The sequence below is a fragment of the Pseudorasbora parva genome, chromosome 6 (genome assembly GCF_024679245.1).
Source record: "Pseudorasbora parva isolate DD20220531a chromosome 6, ASM2467924v1, whole genome shotgun sequence".
Taxonomy (NCBI): Eukaryota; Metazoa; Chordata; class Actinopteri; order Cypriniformes; family Gobionidae; genus Pseudorasbora; species Pseudorasbora parva.
The window spans coordinates 16,112,345-16,139,364 of record NC_090177.1 but is presented as its reverse complement, the minus strand read 5'-3'; the positions used below and the strand labels follow the sequence as shown (position 1 = coordinate 16,139,364).

Sequence of the window (27,020 nt, the reverse complement as noted above, 5' to 3'; positions counted from 1 at the left end):
GCTACAATCTGTTTCTCATTTTGAACGTCTATCAACTTCTGTGACAGGCAGCGTCCCAACAAAATTGAATATGTGACGGTGTTATTCATGGCCAGTGTCTGTTTAAATGGACAACGTGGAAGATTCGGCACACGAGTACACAGATAAGAGGGGTATGAGGTTTAAATGAAATCAATAAAATAAGGTTAATGGGTTATGAGCGCAGATTTGCATGTTCTTCGCTTCAGTTCCACGAGAATAATAAGTAACAAACATTTAGTTTTATCTCAATATAAAAATACAAGGAGCGCAAAAATCTAATTCAGCTAAATTCAATTAGCTACACACAATCGTTAGGCTATCATTAACGCCTTGCATTAAGTTTAATAAGTTGAAACGTGACATTAAGAATAATGTTGCTTGTTTTAAAGAAAACGATATTGAGATTTCCAGCATCAGCAGCACACATTTCCACATATGCTAATGAAAAACCGAATTAATTCCCATTATCCTAATTATATTCCTCAACTTCTTTGCGTTTTATGAGCATAAATACCGATAACAACACGAATGGTCCGTTTCTCTATACGCTTTCCTCCAACACGGTGCACGGAACACATTAGTATTCGTGGCCACATCTCGCAAGAAAAGCATCTCTGGGCTTAAATGAATTCATGAAGCACGTTTGTCCACTCACCTCCAATCCAGAAGAAAGCTGAGGATGCTATCTAATGTTCAGTTAAAAGACGCCTCAGCGTTCAGCTCAGTTTTGACAGATAGATCCACATCCGAACGAATGCCGAAGCTTCAAAGGTAGCACCTTTGCAATCAATTGCTCACAATTCCTCGAAGATTTCTCGCATGCCAGACGATGAATGAACGGTCTCCGCGCGGCTTCAGGTAACTGATCTATGCAGCAAAAATGCAACGCGTTATCTGTCGATGCCGGAGGACGGTCATTCACAAGCGCATATGCCAAGTGCACGGCACATTCCCCCAGTCCTCTGACACTGACAGCGGCTTGACATCACGTCTTTTCATCAGCAGCTCTCCGTTAGATCGTCGTGCGCGCGCTCATTGCTCTTCTGTGAAGGTTTTACGCGAGACTGGCACAGGCACCGAAGCCCAGCAGCGTTACAGTAGCAGCGTGTTTAAACCCAGCCCCCTGTGCTAGCACTCACTTTCGACCGGCTCTATTTTGCATGTCGCATGTTTTAACTGTTTCATGATCCGAACGATTGTCATTTTTCAAATGCACAACTTAGGTGATTAGTAATGTGCATTTGCATATTTAGATTTGAATCAATAATTTAATAACTGCAATACTAATCTCCCCATATCGCTGTATAGTGCAATATGTCCCAAGGCTATACCGTCTCTCGTGGGAGTATCTATCTATATAGCTGCAACAACTTGCTTAATTGGATTAATTATTTGTTCAAATACAATAAAAAATAGCCTATTTGTGGCACAATCACTTAAAAAAATGTAATTAACTAAAAAAGACAAAAAAAAAACGGCATGACTAAAGGTGTTGGGATATGATGTTTTATGAAGTTCATGTGCATAGCTCTGGGGGAGGGGGGTCTACAGTCTTTTTCTTTTCTTTTTTGCAGTGAATAAGATGCTCCCTCACAATATGAAAAACCTTTTTACAAGTTCATTTGTTTTTATTGTCTCTTATTTTACAACCAGCTGCAAGTGTGAGGGTAATGCTAGTAATTTTGCTAGACAGTGCCATCTTTGGACTGAAGATTGCCATTACCTCATCTAAATCTAGTCGAGGGGGATTTAGTCTTTCAAACAAGATTTAATTTTGAAATTACGGTATTATGTTCTGGGTCCCAAACTATTATTCCTTCTCAAAATAAAAAGTAATTAAAATACACATTTATTTTAAGATGCATGACTGTAAAATATATATGACTGTACATACATTTATGAAGCAAAACAATGCATGATCATGAATTATATCTTGCATAATAATTGAAGGAAATTACATAATATTTATAATTGTATTTTAAAATAAACTATAGATTTAATAAGTGTGAACAACTTTTAAAGTAAACAGAGGTAAATACAGTAAAAAAAAAAAAAAAAACTTGGATAGTATAAGCCTTTCGCAGTTTTGCAAAGAAAGGGAGACGGAATATTATCATGCTCAAGTTATTTTCACGCATATGGAATATTCCTAACACTTTATAATATCATGAACTAATAATTAACTGCACTTCTACAGCATTTATTAATCTCTTTTAATGTTAAACTCAACATTTACTAAAATATTATTAAAATCAGAAATTGTATTTGTGAACATCAGTTAATGAGATTACATGAACAGACAATGAACAGAATATTTATTAACTACAAAGATGGACAAATACAGTAACAAATGTACTGCTCATGGGTAGTTAATACATAAACTATAGTATTAGCAAATGAAATCTTATTTTAAAGTGTTACTTAAAAAACAAGCCGTCTTTGTTTTGACAGAAACCCAAATATATTTCTGTGTAAAAGGGTTGCGTTGTCACAAATCACTGCTAGCTATTCTTGTCAGAGCTGATTTCAGGTACAGTGTGTGTGTGTGTGTGTGTGTGTGTGTGTGTGTGTGTCTGTATGGAGATCGAGGTAAGCACTTTTTTGCTTCATAATGATCTGTGCTGCTTTCCATAACCTGCATCTATATATAATCACTTTTCCCATTCCCTTTCAGAGGAATTAAAGGCTAAAACTTGTGTTTCATCTAATATGAAATATTTTCCAGCATCACATAGCCATATAACCCCAACAAATGATATTTGGCTGTCAGCGAGGATTAGTGGGCCATTAATAGTCTCTTTCTACAGTAAACGAGATATTGCATCATCAATTCCTTTTTACAGACTATACATCAATCATTTCCTCATTCTTTTTAGTTTATGGAGGAAAACATATCCTCACATCTGACAGCAGACAAAGTTGCTGGAGGTAATAGAATAACCACAGCCGACAGACTGCAGAATTGTGTCACATCTCCCAGCTGCACAACCGTCGACGAATCTTTTAAAGTGGCATTCTACAATCGATAGTTTGATCGGTTAGCTCAAACAGAAATGGATTACACATTGGCCTGTCTTCTACATCTTTGTACTCAAAAGGGGACATTGCAGGGGCACTTATTCCATGATCCATCAATAATTTAGAGTGGGAAAAGAACCGGTGGCAGCCATCAAAAGTATTGCAAAACTGCCAGAGGAGAAGAGCGCATCTACCAAGTCTTGTGTAAGCACAGCCTACTAAAAGCTGTGTGTACTCTTAAGAGAAGCAGGGTCAATATCTGGAGGGCGTCCATATCGAAGTTCCACTACACTTACTCTCAAATGCATCTTAGTCCTCCACTGGTAATCAAATATAGTTTTTTCCCCTAATATATTATTCACCGGTCTGTTCAGAACTAGCATGTTTAATAAAAGTATAATTCAGTTTGAATTGCAAAGATAAAGCTCGATCCAGTTAGACTGAGGCTGAACACACATCTGCATAAAATGAGAAAACCATTGTTTTATCTATAAGCCATTAGTGGTGCCAAAATGTTTTGATGAAAGTTTACTACAAACCAATCTCTTATTAAAGCATTTATTTGCTGGGGCATTGAATATATTTAGCCATGGGCGAAGCAGGTTCGCATCCGTCCTGCAGTCTTAAAAATTAAGGTTCTAAAAGTGTTTTTTGCAGCAATGTCATAGAACATCATTCCCCATTTCGGTGAATAGCTCTTAAAATAATGTTTTCCCTTAGTGTAAAGGAAATTTGAATAGTGTAAAGAACCATTTTCCACTATAAAGAAAGACACCTTTGAGCATTGGAAAAGTTCAATGCATGTTAAAGTTTCTTCATGGAATCACCAATGCCAATTAAAGGAGTAGTTCACTTTAAAATAGAAATGACCCCATGATTTACTCACCCTCAAGCCATCCTAGGTGTATATGACTTTCGTCTTTCAGATGAACACAATCAGAATTATATTAATAAAAATATCCTGATGTTTCAAAGCTTTATAATGGCAGTGAGGGCAAGAGAGAGCTCAAAAAACACATCCATCCATATAAAAGCACTCCACACGGCTCCAGGGGGTTAATAAAGGCATTTTGAAGCAATTTGAGGGTTTTGTAAGAAAAATATTCATATTTAAAACTTTATAAAGTATAATATCTCGCTTTTTACACAGAAAGTGTAAAGTCTCTCGCAGTTCAAAACGCTTCAGCTACGTCGGACGTCATACGTCGTGCCAGTTACGCTTTTTCCGTACACTGTAACAAAAAAATGTGTTGGTTTTTGTTGGTTTAATGTAAAAAAGTAAGTACATGGTTGCCTTAAAATTTTGAGTTTATTGAAATAAAAAATTTGAGTTGATACAATGAAGGAAATTTGTTTAATAAATAGAAACTCAAAATATTATTGTATCTGAACCACATTTTTTTTTTTTATAAATCATGAAAATAGCACTATTTGGCATGTTTCACTGCATCATCAGAAATAAAACACACAATTACCCAATATGCTTACAAAATCTTTTAATAATATTTCAATAAAGGTTGTCGAATCTCAAAAAATGTTCATTGTATTAACTCAAAATTTTAATTTCAATGAACTCAAAATTAAGGCAACCAGGTAACTTTTTTTCTAAATAATTTTTTACAGTGTAAGTTAAAATACTGAAGGTGGTCTGGAGGGAGCTAGATATTTTATTTCATAACGTGTTAGATATGTTTCTTTAAAAAAAAAAACATCGATTGACTTCAGAAGGCCTTTATTAAACCCAGATGGAGTGCTTTTATTAGGGATGGATGCACTTTTTTGAGCTTCAAACTCAATGGACCTCGTCACTGCCATTACAAAGCTTTAAAGCATCAGGATATTTATTAGTATAACTCGATTGTGTTCATCAGAAAGAAAGAAGGAAGTCATACACCTATAGGATGGCTCGAGGGTGAGTAAATCATGGGGTCATTTTCATTTTAAAGCAAACCACTCTTAACTATCCTGTCTTGTTAAAAGGCATGAAAAAACAAACTATTTTTGATTGTGTTTTATGGGTTTGTAAACACTGTATTTAAACACGCAGGAGTATCAGACCCGAGTCTCTCACATTCCTGCAATTACTCAAGCGCAAGTCGATGAAAAGGTAACATTTGACTTTGGCCATTTGAAGTCAGCTGTGACAGATGTGTGAATGGAGACTGCAGCTGTGTACCAGAGAACACATGTCCCGTGTTAAAACCACTGCGCGGCTTGACTCAAGGTTGAGCTCAAGTGCCAGCCTTGGAACGAATGCTATAATTGGTACAATCCATGAAACATTATCCCTGCCTGACCTTGGCTGTGGTCATACAATCTGAGCCTAATTACTGATGATTGCTGGACTCCGAGGGGCAGTGAACGCGCCCAAATTGGGTCCAACTTCCAGATGGAGGAAAAAGTCAAATGGATCTGAAATATTTCAGAAAACTCAATTAAAACGTGTCAATTATGGTTGCTGGAAATCATTAGGTCAACGACAAGTGGAAGTACTTAAAAAAATCTGTTTATAATGAGTCCATTCCCGTTTCATTGGATGTAATATAACAAAAGTAGCTACAATCCCAGGTTAAAAGTTTTAAATATCAATGTGGAATATTTTCAAAACTCTGGGGACAATAAAAAAAAAAATTGTTTGTAAGACTTCATTTTACATTGTCCTTGTTATATGCCGCATGTACTTATTGTAGTAATATCAGTAAATTATGCATAATTACAACTAACTATTCCTAACCCATAGGATGTAAATTCTATTATTTAATATTACTTTAAAATTAAGTGTGTGTTTTTTTAAGAATGTAGTACTTTTTATTCAGTAATGAATTGATCTTGAGCTTTGAAATTCTATTTAAAAAATGCTCTTTTAAAATTTTGGTAACACTAAAATGGGGTATAGGATATTATTAGTACTTATAAAGCACATATTAACGCCTTATTTTCCATGACCTTAATCCTACCCACCTGAATTTAAAAAGCAGTAATTAGGAGGTGTCTTAATTAATAGTAAGTTATTAGTGAGAATTAGACTGTAAACTAAAGTGTGAGCAAAAAGTTATATTCAAAGAATTCTGGAATATATATATAGCATATTTGAAATATTTCTATAAAAAAAGATCATAAGACACTCTAAATTCAGCTTTGCCAACACATGAATACAAAAAACTTAAAATAGAAAATAATATGTAATAATATTTCACAATATTACTGTATTTCTGATCAAATAATGCTTTGAACTAAAAAACTTCTGAACTAAAAATAATCAGTGTTGGACAAGTTACTGAAAATTAGCAATTAGTTACAGTTATTAGTTACTTCTTTTAAAAGTAATAGAATTCATTTACCAATTACTGTATATCAAAAGTAGTTAGTTACTAGGGAAAGTAACTTTTAAGTTACTTTTATGTCTGCTCTTTAAATCTGAATATGAACAGTACTGAACAGTCAAACACAATAAACAATTTTTAGACCTATGTATTGTCATCAACAGGGCAACAGGCCTTCAAGTACTGTATTTAGTGTCCGCCACCAGCAGCAGCAGCGCAGCTGGGAGAGTTGAGGATTTTTTATACTTTTTAATTTCTCTGACCAGATATCTATCCAATTTAGCCTGACAAGCCAGCCCCACATCAAGATGTTTGGTCTGGAAACTCACCATTGACAGGGCTCAATCTGAGGGGCGGGATAAACGGTTGTCTTTCAATCTCCCTCTGCACGCGATAGGATAGCGCTACACCAACCAGAGCAACGAAGGTGAAGCGGAGCTCGTTGACAGAGTAAACATTTGCCGTATCCGGTCGGCAAAACTCCGAACACATCTTCCCTTTTTAAGAATGACTTCAGTGCCGTTCTTTGTTCTTTTCTCAGAGAAAAGCTCAACTCCAATTCTTCCAGAGTCGTGGTCAAAGCTGATTCGAAAGACCGCCGTTCGCCAGCTTCTGTGTTTACTAGAAGCACGCAAACGCAACTCGGCCGTCTCTATGTTAAGCCCCGCCCACCGACTCTATACACAATGTGATTGGCCCGGCAAGAGTTTGGTTTTTACAGCTTAGAAGTGTATTGAGAGTTGCTAGACGATACTCGGGGCAGATTAGATTTGCTGCCGCTAGGGTGCGTCTAGATTTCTAGGGTATATCCAATTGTGAAAAGACCAGAAGTATCTGGTTGTTTAAACCACATATGTAAATATTACTCCTGGCAAATTGTTAAAAAATAAACTTTGTGAACATGTTATATATGTTGTAGTCAGATATGATGCGCAAGAGTGAAGCCAGCCAACATGAAAACAACTGCAAGGAAAACTGAAAGCAAGTCTATTTTTCTAAATTAACTTAATCAAAAAACTAAATGAAATATAACTACTTTGACATTAAAACTGAACTCTTTTAATGGCTACAAAAATGTGTAATAAGGAGGATTAAAAAAAAAACATGAACCGGGTTAGGGCCTAGATTTGAGCTTCTTGTCTGCAAGAGTTCATTAAAAAAAGAGTAACGAAAGTAAAGAACTCATTTAAATTTCAGTAATTGTAATTGCTTTACTTGATAAAAAAATAAATAATAATAATAATTTGTTACATGGGTGTTACTTCTAAATGTAGTGTAATTACAGTAAAGCATTACACGTTACCCCAAACACTGAAAATAATGCAAACATGCAAACTTTTATGCTCCATTAAACTGTGCAATGTATTTACACAAAAGCTCTAATTCTCATTGGATTTCTGTATTGATGGATGGGATGTTGGATGATGTGTCCACTGAACCCTCCTTCTGTCCTCCCTCTCCTCTTTATCCTCTCTGGCCATGTAATTCTATGCGGTGGATCCAAATCGATTGGACCATAACTCACACACACCTCTGCGAAGAGTCTCCATTAAACCCTTGGGATTCTGCCACGTGTGAGTTTGTATATGTACGGGTGCACGCCGTCACGCCAGCTGCCCGGCTCGACATGCTCAACACCGCAGCGAACAGGCAAACAAAAGTGTGAGTCATTGCTCACTCTGGTGACAGCTTTCGGCTGCCATGATGTGCCGCCACGTCTCCCCAGCCGTTCGCCGTGGAAAAATCTGAGAGACAACTTCAACATCCCCGAAAAATGAGACACCCTCCACCTTAATGTCAGTCTTTGCCACATATTTACAATCAAAGTGCAATTGTGTTCATTTTGAGGCCAAGGTGAAGGGACTAATAGCAGGAATTAGACAGGCGCAAAGCAACTGTCGTAATGTTTATCCGTCAGGGAGGATATGGCTAGACAAGGGGGGATAAATTGCATTGTATTATGGAAAGGTGCAAATCTACGGCATGCGCTTAGCCGATTTCGATTTGTCGGGTGATCAGCTCACTGGGCGAGTCAGACGCAGGGGCGAGTGGGAAGCGCGATGAGCGTAATGCAGGGCGATGGCCCGCTACAAGACCGCTGCTCATCCGTTTGCGGATCAAAGTGCTCACATGCCATCATTTTGTAGCGAGCTGAAAGGTTTCAAAGGGGCTTTAGCTTTGACGCTCCATGGCGTCTCATCTCCCCTCTTCTCTTTTGCCGTCTGAAAGCGTCACAAGGGCAAGCGTGACTCCATCGGCTCAGCGGGAGACCCATTCCACATCTCAGCTCAGCCGTGGCACTGAGCTCACACAACACACACCAGCCATAACAACAGCTGATTCTTACAGACACACAGAGGCTGGAGCACTCTAGAACATTCCCTGAATCCGTGATTATGACTGTGTGCTATTGATGCGAAAAGTAGTGCTGAGTTCCTGCCCTCTTTTGGAGTAAACACGCAGTTTACGACACACTTCAGGAGACAGAGCATTTTAACCTGCATGACAACAGACAATTCAACTGCAACTAACTGGTGTTTAGGAAATTCTTTAAAAAAAAAATTAAGCAATAAGCCACAAGATGTGCATCACAGCGCAGCAGTGCTTTTAAAATTCACTAATGCACATTCAGTTTACTTGGCTTTTATTATACAAAGTTGCCAACAGCACTGGGATGTTTAATTAATAGTGAAATTAATATGAATGAAGCGTAAACAATACTTGTTTAATTCAAACATAATGTGGCATCAGTAGTTAGCCTATATAGTAATTTTACACCAGTTACAAAAACATCTTGTCCAATCAAAATGAATTGCAATTGAGTAATTAAATGAGTACAGTTGTAAGAAAAAGCATGTGAACCCCTTGCAGAAAATGTGAACATTTTTAACAAGGGACTCATGAACAACCACCAACAACAAAAAAACAGTTACATACTGGTAACGACACAAGAAGTTCATAAACTTTTGAAAGGGGTCATTTTTATAAAACGCAGCTATTTTTTGTCTTGTGGACAATATGTAAGATTAATTTATGCAAAATATCTTATTCAGGACAATACAAATAAAATTATAAAAAAATGTGTTAAAATTATTCCCATTTTCTGCAAGGGATTAACATACTTTTTCTTATAATGTTATATATATTGTATGAAAAATTATGTCAACCCCTTGCAGAAAATGGGAATAATTGTATATCTCACACTGATTATCTTTATCACAGCACCTGTAAGTAGGTGGGATATATCAGGCAGCAAGGAACATTTTGTCCTCAAAGTTGATGTGTTAGAATCAGGAAAAATGGGCAAGCGTAAAGATTTGAGCAAGTTTGACAAGGGCTAAATTGTGATGGCTAGACAACTAGGTCAGAGCATCTCCAAAACTGCAGCTTTTAGGGGGTGTTCCCGGTCTGCAGTGGTCAGTATCTATCAAAAGTGGTCCAAAAAAGGAACAGTGGGGAACTGGTGAAAGGGGCACTGGCCATCGACCATCGGCCCAAGACTTATAGATGCACGTGGGGAGCGAAGGCTGTCCCGTGTAGTCCGATCAAACAGACGAGATACTGTAGCTCAAATTGCTCAAGATGTTAATGCTGGACAAAACTGGACCACGGAGTAATGAAAGAACATGGCCTGGTCTGATGAATTACGTTTTCTTTTACATCACGTGGATGGCAGGGTGTGTGTGTGTCACTTACCTGGCAAAAAAGGCAAGCAGGTGGAGGCAGTGTGATGCTTTGGGCAATGTTCTGCTGGGAAGACTTGGGTCCTGCCATCCATGTGGATGATACTTTGACACGTAACACTTTGGTATGATCATAACCATGTGCACCCTTTCATGGAAACGGTATTCCCTGGTGGCTGTGGCCTCTTTCAGCAGGATAATGGGCCCTGCCACAAAGCAAGAAATGTTCAGGAATGGTTTGAGGAACACAACAACAAGTTTAAGGTGTTGATTTCATTAGATTTTAATTTAATCGAGCATCTATGAGATGTGCTGAACAAGCAAGTCTGATCCATGGAGGCCCCAACTCGCAAATTACAGGACTTAAAGGATCTGCTGCTAACATCTTGGTGCCAGATTATACCACAGCACACCTTCAGAGGTCTAGCAGAGCCCATGCCTCACATAGGCCATTTCATCATTTTTGCCTTTACTTACAACTGACAACATGCCTTTGTTGCATGAAAAACTGCTTTAAAAAATGTCTTCTGATTTTTGCCTTGTGTTGCATGGAAGAAATTAAGTTTGGAACCAAATGAAAGTAAATGACAGAATTGTTCATTTTGGGCTGAACTATTCCTTTCTTTAATGCAGTATGTCATTGTGTCTGTGTAGCATTGGGTTTCTCGATTACACTGTCTCTTTTCACAGAGAAGACAACTGGTGTATTCCATGTCCTAACACATGCACGCACAGACTATGATCAGTGTGTGTGGTAAAGTGGCTGGAGCAGAACCTCTGCTCACTGAATGGATCATCTTTGTGTAGCAACGGTTGTTTTTATGGTAACATGGACACACACAGGCCTGTCAGTGCAGTCAGTGGCTGCAGGGCTGACATACATTTACAACAAACCTCCCCACACAAACACACACACAGTGTTTGTCCCCCTCTAATGGCCCACTCAAGGAGGAAGCCTGTGGGTAGTCTGTCAGTCTGTCTGTAAAGGTAGAGAGAAAGAATTAAGGTTTGATGGATCTCAGTTTGAGTCAAATCAGATTTTTTTTCAATTTATTTGTTTAAAAAAAATGTATGGTGGAATATTGGTTCAAACTATGACTTTCTTTAGCAGAAAACCAAATAATCAATTTTAAAGAATGAGCTGAATGAACAATGTCTCCTGAAGGGTTCAGGGGCTTTCCAGTTTCAAAAAGTGTGTAAAACCAGGGCTTGACATTATTAACACCTGCCAATCCACCAAATGTGGGTTGATTTCAGCCATGGCATGTAACATTCACTCACACAAGCCACTTTGGAGGGTTGATTTAAAAAAAAAAAAAAACATTTTAGTAAATAAATATATGCACAGCTTGTTTCAAAGTGAAGTGTGGCGCTTTATTTACATGCATGAAGTTTATGTGTTCCTTCCAGTGGCTCCGTTCACAGAAAATGCTGCTCCACATGAACTCGGTCTCTGCATGTGCTGTTTGTTTGTGTTTCCAATAACGTGCATTTGGGACGTGCTTTGCGTTTCATAGCAAAGTGTAGCAGTGTGCTATCCTTTACATGCTTGGAGCACGTCTCAGCAGCTTACAAACTCTATCTCTGCATTTGATGTGAATGCAGTGTGTGCCATTTCACCAGATTTGTAATGTAAATCACTATCCCAACACAGAATACATCAATAGGGCTGCATCCGAAATTGCATATTCTCTTGAGTAGGTACTTATTTTTAATAATTAAACAGGGTTACTGCAGGTTTCACCTAGTCCAGTTTAAAACTTAAGAACTTTTAAAGACCATTATGAATAAAATTTTAGACCTATATCACGCAATAAAAAGTAAAAAGGAAATGCAGAATCACAAAGCAAATTAAATAAACAGAGTTTGAGCTGCCTCCAAAAAGTGTCTATTGGGTTTAGGTCTGGAGACTGGCTAGGTTACGCCATAACCTTGATATGCTTATTACAGAGCCACTCTTTGGTTATCCTGGCTGTGTTCTTCGGGTCATTGTCATGTTGGAAAACCCAGCCTCGACCCATCTCCAATGCTCTAACTGAGGGAAGGAGGTTGTTCACCAAAATCTCGCAATACATGGCCCTGGTCATCCTCTCCTTAATACAGTGCAGTCGGCCTGTCCCATGTGCAGAAAAACACCCTCAAAGCCTGATGCTACCACCCTCATGCTTCACAGTAAGGATGGTGTTCTTGGGATGGTACTCATCATTCTTCTTCCTCCAAACACGTTTAGTGGAATTATGACCAAAAAGTTATATTTTGGTCTCACCTGACCACATGACTTTCTCCCATGACTCCTCTGGATCATCCAAATGGTCATTGGCAAACTTAAGATGGGCCTGGACATGTGCTGGTTTAAGCAGGGGAACCCTCCGTGCCATGCATGATTTCAAACCATGACATCTTACTGTGTTACCAACAGTAACCTTGGAAACCGTGGTCCCAGCTCCTCCCATGTAGGTCTGGGCTGATTTATTATCTTTCTTAAGATCATTGAGACCCCACAAGGTGAGATCTTAAATTGAGCCCCAGTCCAAGGGAGATTGACAGTCATGTTTAGCTTCTTCCATTTTCTAATGAATTCTCCAACAGTGGACCTTTTTTCACCAAGCTGCTTGGCAATTTCCCCGTAGCCCTTTCCAGCCTTGTGGAGGTGTACAATTTTTAACTCTAGTGTCTTTGGACAGCTCTTTGGTCTTGGCCATGTTAGTAGTTGCATTCCTACTGATTGTATGGGGTGGAAAGGTGTCTTTATGCAGCTAATGACCTTAAACAGGTGCATCTAATTTAGGATAATAAATGGAGTGGAGGTGGACATTTTAAAGGCAGACTAACAGGTCTTTGAGGGTCAGAATTTTAGATGATAGACAGGTGTTCAAATACTTATTTGCAGCTATATCTATACAAATAAATAGTTTAAAAAGCATATATTGTGATTTCTGGATTTTTTTTTTTAGATTAAGTCACACACAGTGGGCATACACCTACAATGACAATTTCAGACCCCTCCATGATTTCCAAATGGGAGAACTTGCAAAATAGCAGGGTGTGTATATATATATATATATATATATATATATATATATATATATATATATATATATATATATATATATATATATATATATATATATATATATATATATATATATATATATATATATATATATTTATATATATATATATATATTTATATATATATTTATATATATATATATATATATATACACAATTCTTTTGTCTTTGGGTTGTTATATTACTATGACTCTGATCATTCGCCTTTGGCTTGGCTTGCTCAGTTGGGGACACTAACATTTCAATCAAAGATTTCAACTAAATATCCAAATAAAATGAATTACTGTATCAACTATGTCACTGATCTGCCCACGTGATTATTAAAATGAGTTGATAACATCACTGTTTTCTCCAGAGCGGCTGTACAGCCGAACCAAATTTTGCTGCAATATTTTCCTGTTTAATGCTGTGAAGCTGCTTTGAAACAATCGTCATTGTAAAAGTGCTATATAAATAAAGTTGACTTGACTTACAGATTTTTGTTCATTTTGAATCAGATACAGATAAGCAGCACAATAAAGATTACATTTATATGAATGCATTAGTGAAAGAACAATTGCTGAATTAATTCTACCTGCCAGCGTCTCTCTACTAATAGTGAGTTTTAGTTACTAAGAAATATAAGCTATTTTATTGATAATTCACAGAACAGTGTTGACAATGCATTTCTGCACAACTGTAAGGTGCGCGCAATTTCCGTGTGATGTGCGAACTGTGTGTGCATTACAGTGCAGCACGCATTAGTTTAGAACGGTGATTAACTAACCTGTACAATAAGCGTACATTCTCCCTATCAATTTTGAGTATCCAGATGGTATAATCAAACATGAATGTGGAGAGCTCTCCGAGTACGTATATATTTGTCATTTGTAACTGTTGGAAACAGATACTGCGTGTCAGGAAATGGCTTATCCTGTTGCGCCCTCTATAGGCCAATGACTAGTTTACATAAAGCTTAAAGTGTCATGGCAGAGCATTAAAGTCAGCTAGTCAGTGCAACCCCCCAACATGTAGCAAGGTTTTTTTTTTTTTTTTTTTATAAAAATATACATAGATATAGAAGAGTAAATGTTAGTATTAATTGGTCAAGTGTTGATGAAAAATATGTCTTCTGCAGCTCGGGTTAGGCAGGTCATTCCTAGCTTGGAACAGTTAAGGTAAAACTGTAGTAGCACTGAACATCTGTGTTTTTAAGAAAAAATCTACCCAACTTCTATTCTGCAACTGTCAGGGGCCCATCTGAACTATTCTGCTTCATCATTTCTGAGCTTCTAAGTTGTTTCCATGGCTAAATCATCTTTCTGTACCCATCTGATCAGAAATGAAAGACCCTCATGCTCGACAGAGAACAACTATCATGAAAAAGCTTCGACGTGATGCCCTCTGGGGACCTTTGGTTACTTCAGAAAACAAAAGGCAGTTCTCCGTCTCTGTTCTGTTCTCACAGACAGACAAACACGAGAGACTCTGTAATTGCCAGCAGCGCGCAAGTTTGCGTGTGTGTACATCACGGCACATTTCGCGCTGAAGTGTTTATTATTGGTTTTTCCCTTCCTTGAAGGCGTCTGACTGACAGGGGGAGGAGGGAACTCGCAGCAGCGCCGCGTTCTCGCACATCAAGTGCGTGGGTGAGAGTGACAGGCCCCGTCAGCTAGCGGTGCTAGAAGAAACAACGACGGCATCGGAGAGACTGAACCACACAGATGGCCAAGCCTTCAACACAACGCTGCCATCCATATCACATAAACATCATCCACACTCCTACCAGAGAAGATCATGATGGAAAAAAACAATTACGCGTGCCACTTTCGCAGCAATGAGTCATTTACACATTTGAGTGTTCACAATGGCTCATTTTCGCAAATACTCCTAGGGCTCCAGACAAAAATAAAACATTAAGGAAATTACTTTTTTAGTTGACAAATTACAGAATCGCTCAAAGATGATTATGCAGTAGTGCTACATTTTACGGAGTACATAGTTCTTACTAGCTTTTAACAAGTCACAGTTATGTGATGTGATGAAGAGGCCTTTAAGTAGTTTTAACTATACAGTGAGGAAAATAAGTATTTGAACACCCTGCTATTTTGCAAGTGCTCCCACTTAGAAATAATGGAGGGGTCTGAAATTCATTGTCATTGTAGGTGCATGTCCACTGTGAGAGACATAATCTAAATTTTAAAAATCCAAAAATCACACAATATATGATTTTAACTATTTATTTGTATGAAAAAATTGCAAATAAGTATTTGAAGTATTTGCATAAAGACACCTGTCCACCCCATACAATAAGTAAGAATCCAACTACTAACATGGCCAAGACCAAAGAGCTGTCCAAAGACACTAGAGTTAAAAATTGTACACCTCCACAAGGCTGGAAAGGGCTACGGGGAAATTGACAAGCAGCTTGGTGAAAAAATGTCCTCTGTTGGAGAATTCATTAGAAAATGGAAGAAGCTAAACATGACTGTTAATCTCCCTTGGACTGGGGCTCCATGCAAGATCTCACCTTGTGGGGTCTCAATGATCCTAAGAAAGGTGAGAAATCAGCCCAGAACTACTAGGGAGGAGCTGATCAATGACCTGAAAAGAGCTGGGACCACCATTTCCAAGCTTACTGTTGGTAAACCCAATAGAGTGTCTTTGGAGGGAGCTCAAACTCCGTGTTTCTCAGTGACAGGCCAGACACCTGACTGATCTAGAGAAGATCTGTGTGGAGGAGTGGGCCAAAATCCCTCCTGCAGTCTGTGCAAACCTGGTGAAAAACTACAGGAAATGTTTGACCTCTGTAATTGCAAACAAAGGCTACTGTGCCAAATATTATTTAACATTGATTGTCTGAGGTGTTCAAATACTTATTTGCAGCTGTATCATACAAATAAATAGTTTAACTAATTTAAAAATAATCTTTTTTTAGGTTATGTCTCTCACAGTGGACATGCACCTACGATGACATTTTCAGACCCCTCCATGATTTCTAAGTGGGAGAACTTGCAAAATAGCAGGGTGTTCAAATACTTATTTTTCTCACTGTACACAGTCAAAGCCCATTACTGAAAAAGACTCGTAGTATACTAAGGGAGTCAGATGTGAACTTAAGTAACAGCACGGTTCACTAACAGAGTCCGATTCAAAAAAGGCTAACTTACTGATTTAATAAAAAGAATTGGCTCAAAAGAGTCATTTTCATAAATCTGTTCATCTTTTGTCAAATCAACTTAGATAATTACAGGAATAGTTCACCCAAAAATGAAAATTTTATATTTATCTGCCTACCCCCAGGGCATCCAAGATGTAGGCGTGTTTGTTTCTTTTAGTAGAACACAAATTAAGATTTTTAACTCCAACTGTTGCTTGTATAATGCATGTCAATGGGGTCTATCCCTTTAATGTGATTCAGATGTGATTCATAAGATTCTTTTATTTTAAAGTAAATCCAACAATATATATCATTTTTACAGTGCTGCTTTGTTCATAGTTTTGTGCATCAAATAGAAAACCACATAAGGACACTAAGCTTTGAATGAACAGATTTCAAATTAAGGTCACATATTTTCTTTTTTTGTTGTATTTGCAACCGCTTAGTAAGCCTTGTCAACAAACCCTGCAATGACACATGTCTGCATACACAGTCATATATTCGAAGATATGATCTCTAAAGACAATTGACATACTTGCCTCAAAATGTCTGATACACGCAACAATTGTGCAAAAATTATACGCATGATAAATTGGCCTCCATTTTAATAAGATGCTTATTATTAGAATGTCTCTGGTAAATGAGTGTTTGCCTGGCTCTCTCATTGTTGCAGATCTTGATAATGTATTTGATTTTAATTAGAAGTATTTCCACACCCTGCTACGCCAAACACCTCTCAATGTAGCGGCAATGCCGGAAACAGGCGTGGGCACGTCCCAGCGATTCTGCACGGCTTCGGCCAAATCAGACGCATGGCTATTAAGCAGAACCACACTGCTTAATAGGGTAATCTCCTGTTGATTTTGCCATTATGTCCCCACAATCAGTAATGAGGCGTAGTGTGCATACTAATAAACTACTTTGCATATTAGTTTGTAATATTAGAGGAGTTTTGAATTTCTGTTCAAAAGTCTCTTTTAAAAATATATTTCTCCAGAACAAGTTACATCTGAAGAATCTCTACAAGGGCATAAAGTCACCGCCTGAACAATACTTTTTCTGCTAAGTCACTTAAAAGCATCTGCCAACAACATGAATGTAAATGTACATGACACAGGCCTTCCTCAATAAACATTGTCATCTTGTTGTTTTGCCTGGGGTTCAGTTGCTGATTTCCATTTCCCAGATGGACTAACTGAAGAACAAAATTTGTTTTCTTGGAAGCTCAGAAGAAAGAAAACATAGCATGCAGAGAAAGACAGTCTTTTATGGAAGCCCGTTTTCCACCACTAAATAACAAAATCGAGTAACTGTGAGTTTTTATCTCACAATTGTGACTTTACATCATGCAATTGCGAATTTATCTCAGAATTCTGAGATAAAAAGTTCTGAGATAGGTTTTCTGAAAGTGCGCTGCAAATGCTATAGCAAATGCTGACAGAGTATTCAAAGGTTTAGAAGCGAACTCATTGGCTACTGTTGCAGCAGAATCAGCTGTGCCCTAATGAGAATGATGGGATTACAAGCAGAATGAGTCAAAGACTTTATATATCGAAAGGAGGTGCACTCGTATTATTTTGAATGGAAAAGTGCAACACACAATATGGCAGAATAAGTCCTGCCTTCTAAATAAGAGCCAAACGCTGATTGGTAAAGTGATGACATCACTGCAGCTGCGGTTAGAAGCTCCGGTTCCTATAGAAACTTAGCTCATTAGCTTAAACCATCATGGAAAAATGTTTTTTGTAATGATTCGAGCATTTAGAAACCAAATTTATGAAACAGTTGTCAGATTTCATTGGTGATTTCAAATATGAAATTTAATCATAAATTTAGCGAACAGTTTTGGAAAATTTGATATTTCCCCATTCAAAAAGATGCTGCACTTGCATGCCTGAGAGGCATTTCAAAGATGGCCGCCGAGTCAAATGGCTTTAATTAAGGGACTTTGATTGAGTTAAGGACCTATTAGCCTGCACCACCTAGATTTTCATGATAGACATTTTTATTTCCTCTATTATTACGGTACAATTAGATTAAGTTTGTTAGATGACAGCTAATGTAAACTTTAAAAACAATTTAATAACACTGGTAAATATAATCTTCGGCAAATCTCAAAATGAATATCCATTCTATACTGTACATTAGGGCTGGGCGATATGGCCAAAATTTCATATCCCGATATAGCTCATTTGATATCCCGATAACGATATACATAACGATATAGCAATTTTTCTGTTAATTCAGTTTATGAATAGTCTATACAAAATTGCAATGTGGAAATGCAGTTTGAAATGATATACAAAACAAATAAAGGTAGTATGGACTACATTTTTATTTTATTCAGAACCTTTTTTTAAAGCAAGACTGTTGGTAAAGTTAACACCTGCCTAGGAATGTTAACCGATGACCGTTTGACCGATGGCTGACCGTATCAACGTTAACCGATCAAAGTTGTCGGTTAAAATAAATAAAAAAGTGATCTCTAAATTAGGCTATTATAGACAGTGGACTAAACGCTACTACAGTTGGCCATCTCATTCCAAAATCTTTTTGTGTGATTGAACATATCCCTCGCACTCAATTTTTCATAACTCGCCTGTTTGTACTTAATAAACCATTAAAAACATTTGGCGCGAGGTCACAGCGTTTGGGTTTGCGCGCTCACAAGGTTTGCAAAAAGTAAACACTCGAGGTTAGAGCCAGGGCAGACGACAATATGAAGCGTCATTCCGCATAAGATGGGCTTACATTTGGAAATATATTACATCTTCATTTCAGTGGTAACACATAAGGTGTTGATCGTCTTTCTTTATTATTGTTAGCACTACCTCGAACTAAAGCGGCGTCTCTTCGGAGCTGTCATTTTCTTAAATGAGCCGCGGCAATGTTTCAAATGAGCTTCTAACGCTGGACAAACGCCTTTATTTTCAACGCGATCACCTTATACCCAAACCATTTCGAAACTAAGGAGCCATTTGTCCTCTGATTACAAGCAAGCTCCTCTGCGGCGCGTTTGCGGGACTCGTGTTTCGCGCTGTGGGGGATTTTAAAAAAGTGACGTGAGTGGAAGGGAGGCGGCAGCGCTGGTGTGTGTGAGTGAGAGAGCAAGAGAGAGACAGAGGGAGCGCGGCTCGCGGCTGTTATTTCAAATAGCGCAGCATATTTTAAACTAATCGGTTAACCGGTTTCAACCGGCTAATGAGGCTCGGTGGTCGGTCAAGAAAATGTTTAGTTTTCGCCATCCCTACACCTGCCATTAAAATATTTCAATATATGGCTATAGTGTGCCACGCGTAAAAGCCCGTTGCAGCGTCTGAAGTTTGTTTTGAGAGCTTATACCACTATTCTGGCATAATTACTCTGAAAATTACCCTGGTCTGAACCGCGTCTACTACCGTCTTCCTTCATGTTTGTTTATGTATTGCAGCGTGCATGGGCATGCCGTGGCGTGAGGTGCATCTTGACGTAAAATTCTGCCATAAACGCCTTATCGTGGCGTAAGCGATAGAGCCTTATATAAAACGATAGACATTTTCTATCGTCCAGACGATATATTTCGTCATATCGCCCAGCCCTACTGTACATTATAATGTTATGAATGTGTGAGGATGTGTAAATGTGATGTTTTAAATGTATTTATTTATTTATTTTATTTTTTAATATTTATTCATAAATAATTACCCATCATCTCATCACAGAAGTTATATGGACACATTTAATCTCCCTTTCATTTCTTGTCCTTTTCTACCATTTACTATCACTAAAGGTTCTAAAAAATCTTGACAGGTTATATTCCAGCTTTTTCCCATCAGACAATGATTGTCAGATTTTAATTAAGCATGTCAATGTTTGCAGTGCCCTCCACAACCCAAGTGACACTGAGCTCAATTAATCTTAAATAATTCCATCTCTTATGAACAGAGCCAAAGGACACCAGACACGCCCCATCACAAATTCATCCCATTACCTTTTCGTTAAACCCCCAAAAATGCCAACAGACATGAATTACTCATTTCATCTGGCTAATATCCCCCACCAAGGGATGCGGAACGCACAAAGGACGAGACAATCACATTCAGCATTACGTGTCACTGCTCTCCATCGCCAGGGGAACAGATGGAGTGATGCAGAGAACGAGAGTGAGACTGATGAAGGTTTACTCGCTCGTGCAGTCCCCCAAGACGGGGATTTAGACCTTTCGTCCGCCCATCCCGAAGACACCAAAGACAGCTACTGATACTTTAATCCCACATGGCCTTTCACTCCCGACCCACACCAAAGCCTATGCAGATAGGAGGATGTTAATGGAGGATGGAGGAATAAAGAAAGGAAGGATGGCAGGGATCAGGACATGACAGAGTCATTAGAGCCAGCATCATTTGTCACGGTGCCAGAGAGGTAGATGATAAGGACGTGGGTCGCGGTTAAACATGTGACAGGAAGAATGTCAAAGGGCCTTAGAGCAAACCAGGCGGACAAAAAAAAAAAGTGAATGTGGCAAATTGTGGGATTAAGTTGAGGGGTGATCAGAAGGAAAAAATATATTATAGAAGAAGATCATGAAACTAATACACATGAATCAAAAACTTTAGTAAACTTCTGAAAAGTCTGACCCTATCTATGATACCGAATGATTCGTGCATCAAAGCAAACAAACTCAAAGACTAATGAAATAACTTCTGGTCACATCTGAAGAAAAATATATTTTCAGGAGTTTGATGACTAATCATCTAAAGAGAACAGAAGATAGTCATAATTTAAGCATGTGACTGCTGCAGAAAATATCAAATATATAAAATAAAATGAAAAATTTATACACGATCAGGAATAATACTATGACCACTGACAGGTGAATTAAATAACCCTGATTATCTCTTCATCACGGCGCCTGTTAGTGGGTGGGATATAGTGAACATTTTGTCCTCAAAGTTGATGTGTTAGAAGCAGGAAAAATGGGCAAGCGTAATGATTTGAGCGAGTTTGACAAGGAACAAATTGTAATGGCTATATAACTACAGACTGTTGGCAAAACTGCAGCTCTTGTGGGGTGTGCCCGGTCTGCAGTGGTCAGTATCTATCAAAAGCGTTCCAAGGAAGGAACAGTGATGAATCCGCAACAGGGTCATTGTGCAGCCAAGGCTCATTGTTGCACGTGGGGAGTGAAGGCTGGCCCGTGTGGTCTAATCAAACAGACAAAATACTATAGCTCAATTTGCTCAAGAAGTTAATGGTGGTTCTTATAGAAAGGTGTCATAATATACAGTGCATCACAGTTTTTTTGCATATGGGGCTGCATATTGATACTTCAGGGTGCCCATGCTGACCCATGTCTACTGCAGACTGTGCCAACAGTGAGCATCAGAACTGGACCACGGAGCAATGGAAGAAAGTGGCCTGGTCAAATGACTTACGATTTCTTATACATCACATGTGTGCCACTTACCTGGGGAACACATGGCACCAAGATGCACTATGGGAAGAAGGCAAGCCAGCGGAGGCAGTGATATGCTTTGAGCAATGTTCTGCTGTGAAACCTTGGGTCCTGCCATCCATGTGGATGTTACTTTGACACATACCACCTTAAGCATTGTTGCATGGAAACGGTATTCCCTGGTGGCTGTGGCCTCTTTCAGCAGGATAATGGGCCCTGCCACAAAGCAAAAATGGTTCAGGAGTGGTTTGAGGAGCACAACAATGAGTTTGATGTGTTGACGTGATCTCCATCCCAATACAACTGAGCATCTGTGGCATGTGCTGAACAAACAAGTCCGATCCATGGAAGCCCCACCTCGCAAACTACAGGACTTATAGGATCTGCTGCTAACATCTTAGTGCCAGACACCACAGCACACATTCAGGGGTCTAGTGGAGACCATGTTTTGACGAGACAGGGCTGTTTTTTTAGGAATTAGGAATAAAAATATTATGCCTGATCAATGTATAGGGTTGATTGGGCAAATTCAACCTAAATTATCTTGTTGATAGAATAAGTTAACTCTTCCATAAGTATGGACTGCATTTAGTGCAAGTAAGTGGGAACTGCATCGACATCGCGATGTGCGCGTGAGCGATAGTCACATCGCCAGCACATGCGATGTGAAGGGTAGTAGCCCATAGTGTATTAAGAGAACGGAAGCACACAGTAAACACACAGTTTGTTGCTGGAGTGACATGCACGTCCCGCGTGCCTGCACCGTTACTGGTTCGCTGTGCCGCTGCTCACGGCCAAACATTAACTGCTAAAATCATGGACCGTAAAAAAAATAAAATGCTAAAATGGCTAAAATGCACGACGAAGAGGATCCTCCGCAACAACAACAACAAAGGTTTCGTACCAGAAATCATCTTTTTGGGACTATTTCAGCTAAAAAAAAGGAGTATGTTGACCAAAAAGAGGTAATTGCATGGAGTGTCAGAAAGTTGTGGCCACAAAACAAGAAAACACCACCAATTTGTCTGATCACTTAAAACTTTGAACAGCACCACAAAGCTCTTTACGACGAATACAAAGCAGGGCTCGACATTAACGCTTGTCCGGGACAAGTGGATTTTTTGAAGGGACAATTAAAGAGAATTTTACTTGCCTGACGGACAAGAGCCTGATTAAAACAAAAAATAACTAGCGAATCACCAAAATGCAAGAATGTTTGTGCATTAATGTAAGTGGCGATCGATAGTGGATAATAATGAACTGACGATTATAAGGTCGCGCTGTTGACGCTCGTGCAGTCTGTCGAGGAGAAATTACAACACTGAATACCATCAAGACTGAAAATGACACTGATTTCATATGACAGTTCCATAAACTAAATAATATTCACTTAAAGTCACTTACATTTTAGATGCAATATTAAGTGTTTTTGTTCTATTTCAGCAGTGAAAATCGTTCACAGCAGACCCGTAACGCGTCTCACTCACAACAAGTGTGTTACTGAATCGAATCATTTGAATGAATCGTTTGAATGAACGACTCAGTGACTCACTCATTAAGACGATCACCTGCTGCCACCTACTGGAGGTTTAGTTTCATTTTTACACATACTTTCCAACATTTATTTATGTCACTTGTAATGAAGCTTGCTTATTAGTGAAATTATTAATATCATGGAATGGTAATTATTGACTTTAGCCTGGATTGATGGCTCTCAATATCGCAATATATATCGTTGGGGGGAAAAATATCACAATGTAATTTTTTTCCAATATCGTGCGGCCCTAATATATATATATTGAGAGAGAGAGAGAGAGAGAGAGAGAGAGAGAGAGAGAGAGAGAGTGAGAGAGAGAGAGTGTGCATGCCAGTGATGTGTGTTTCTGTGGCGTTCGTCCTCCTCTGGGACTCTCTATAAAAGTCTTCATGCAGCACATTTAAATTTAAATTAGATCCATTCTGAGTTTCATTTTTAATCATGCATTATTTAAAATAAAATCATTCCAAAGCACCACTAATGTATCCTGTAGGATGGCTTTCTGGACTATCATTATCTATAAAAACAACATTAAAAATGTACGCCACGCCTTAGGACTAGCTCCCAAATCTCTCTTATCCGGACTATAAGAGAGCAAATACAATTTAACACTTTTATCATCTGTAAGTTCTCATGAGCAAAACCAAAATATGACCCCTTTGGGAAAACAGTTTCTTTATCTGCTGCTTTCTCAATAATAACAGCATTAGTGCTAAGATCACAGAACGTATGCTTGATTTCAGTTGACAAATAGTAGTCTTAAGGGCTCATAAAATGTGTTAAAAACAAAGATTTCTGAGATGACAAATATTGAATAGACAAAGCACTAAGAAAAACAGACTTAATAAGGAAAGAAAAGAAAGCAAGCAAATAAAAAAAGACACCAGCTATCATTTCTGATTACTCAGCCTTTGCTGAAGCCCTGTACGTCATAAAATACGACAAAAATATTACCCCAACCCCTCGTGATGTACAGAGACAAGGTTTTGATGGCTCCTCTCACCCATCAAAGCCTTTTAAGCGCCTACAACGTCAGCACTCCTCCGTACACTTCTAACATGCCCTAGCAGGTCGCTGTGGTCACAGGATATGTCAGGTAAGATGTATTTAAAACTCTGAAGTGAAGTCTTTTCCAAAGCAAACACTACAGTCTACAGAAAGTTTGGATTTGGAGGTTTCGCAGAGTGGGAATGTTATGTCTGATTTTCTCTCCACTTGTGGGAGGACTGTGAACGTGTGTCACAAAATATCTGCCTACCTCAGTGTTTCATCTCTTATATAACAGAAACAAAATATGTGATGTATATAAATATAGACAATGGTGAGAATTAAATACGGACATTATAGGAATGTTCAAGGTTAAATTATGTGACATGATGTAAATTGATAAGGACAATCAATTAAATTAATGTAATTTAAAAATTAAAAATTGTATTTACTTTAATGCACCTGGAAGTCTATAGGGCTAGACCACTGATCAGAAATACATAGATGAACCGAAACATTATGACAGGCAAAGTGAATAACAATGATCATCTCCTATAACAAGGCCACATATTAAAGGGGTACTTCAGCGCTGGGAAGATGAATCTGTATTTAAACTGGGTCATTAATGTAGTAGAAATGTGAAATTATTTTTGAATTTGGTGCTTTCTAGACTGAGAAAAGACAGAAAATGTATTTTTGTCTCATGGGGATGAAAGACAACAATTCCCAGAATGCTTTGCTGCCCTGTGAGGCCACTCCCAAAGCCACCGCTACTGAATCAATGATCCCTTTCCCACCGCTTCATCTTCGTAAAATCAGTTCAGTTAGAGAACAGACACTACAATTAAAAAATCTGAATGTGTTTGTTCAATATAATGTGATTTAGCCGCTGAGGGAGTGTCACAGCACAAACGCTGCAGGAGTCAGATTACACCGTGATGAATGATCTGAACTAGCTCTCGTGATGAGGTAATCGCGACTGCGCTCGCGGCATACATTCACAGCACATGTTCAGTGTGGCGCGTTTTCAGTTCATGCCTTCAATAGGAATTAAATTGAGAAGTTAAAACACTTACATTGCTCAGCATAGCTCCATCACGATCATTTGAATATACTCCAGGGTATCTACTGATAGAAAGCCAGATGCTAATCGCTGAAGTAACCTTTAACTCCTTCCCCACCTGTGTAAAAAAAGAAGAAAAAAGTTGACAGCCACCCCCAGCAGTTTTATTCTAGCTAAAAGATTTTTTTTTTAAAATCAACACTTGAATGGGGTTACGTTTAATTAAAAACAAGATTGGATTTTGGAACAATGATAAAAACATAGATGGAATCCATCAACAGCCCCTAAGGTTGCACAGTCCTAGAGCTCATCGACCCCTAGAGGGTCGACATTTCATTCTTTAACATTAGACAATTTTGATTTATATACTGTTTAAAGTTGATGATCATGTTATTTTACATATGCATCTGCTTACATGCTATCGCTTGATTTCTGCTTCTTCATGTGTCTTTTAATCAGAAGATCTAGAACTCTTTCAGAAGATGTGCAATAGCAACTCTACCGTAAAAATCCATCAATGGCGGGGCAAGAGTTAAAGGGATAGTTTCCCTACCCTCAAGCAGTTCCAAAACTTGTATGAATTTCTTTCTTCTGCTGAACAAAAATTAATGTCGAAATGTCGAAAACCAAACAGTTTAACCATATTCTACATAACCATAACCATATTCTTCAAAATATTTAGTTTACACAGAGTTAGACTGCAACTAAGTGTAATGGTGCAACGCAAAAATATTTAGAAGTGTAAATTGTAACTTACGCAGAGCTGGTGCAATTGTCCCCAGAGCATCATTCTAGAGGGCTAATGCAATGAGAGAGGAGAAAGGAAAAGTTATGAATCCCCTGTAACAGCATGTAGAGTAACATTCAACTCAGAGCATCTGCCAATGTGAGGAATGGACCAGAGGCATCAAAACCAAATCACTGACACCTGTGGCACATTGCCATCATTATGGCACAGAGATCTGAAAGCACTAATGACCTAAACCAAAGACACATTACAGCAGACGAGCTTCTCTGAGCCATAAAATGGTCATTAAATAGAAATAATTCAACCCAATCTCACAAGAAAATTTGACTATTTTACAAGGTGGCAATTTCGTATGAATGATATAAACTGTACGGCAATGTATGCTTTAAAAAAACAAAAAACAAAACAAAGGTCCTCCCCTAACCCCTATGCACCACTGTGGCATGAGAAGATCATACAAAAATGATTGTACGAAATACAAAATACCATTTGCAAGAAAAAAATTACCTTTAATTTGCCCTAGTACTGTGGTAAATCCTTTATCTCATTCTTAAAGACATCCCTTACCCAAAATAAAACGTACAGAAGGGAGTCCTGCTGAATAATAAAATTCAGCAACACTTATGTCTTCAGATTTGCCCCACCCACCATTTCTATATATTACTATATTAATTGGCCATTGCTGTTCTAACACTGGTTTAGTCCTATTCCCAATACCCTTGTCTAGTTCAATATCTAAAGAACACGTGTCCCATCTGAACATGGTTCAACTTTACTGACCTGTTAAACATTTATGATGCCGTCAGGCTCTAAAGAGGCAAATGAGAGGAAAGCCATGCTCAGCTGGGTGTCGAGGAGGACATAGTTCTCCAATGCATCTCTAGCAGTTATCACTTTACAGCCAGGAAACAGGAGAAAATGGCCTTTAATTGGCCAGTTAATTGCAGCATAAATTTGAGTGGTGAGAGGCCCAATCAGATGGAAATTGTACCCTC

The 27,020-nt window shown here is 38.4% G+C and overlaps 1 protein-coding gene across 3 annotated transcripts in view; it reads right to left on the bottom strand.

The window, feature by feature from the left end:
• plxna2 (plexin A2) overlaps positions 1-25,395 on the bottom strand; it is a 280,272-nt gene extending 254,877 nt beyond the window's left edge. The window contains exon 1 of one of the 3 annotated variants that reach the window (XM_067445796.1): positions 25,291-25,395. The gene's annotated coding sequence lies outside the window, so the exon portion shown is untranslated. Of the gene's footprint in view, positions 1-676; positions 1,126-10,058; positions 10,208-25,290 lie in introns of those variants that run through there. The other 2 variants (XM_067445798.1, XM_067445797.1) reach the window with 2 other exon arrangements.
• Positions 25,396-27,020: the final 1,625 nt, after the last annotated feature.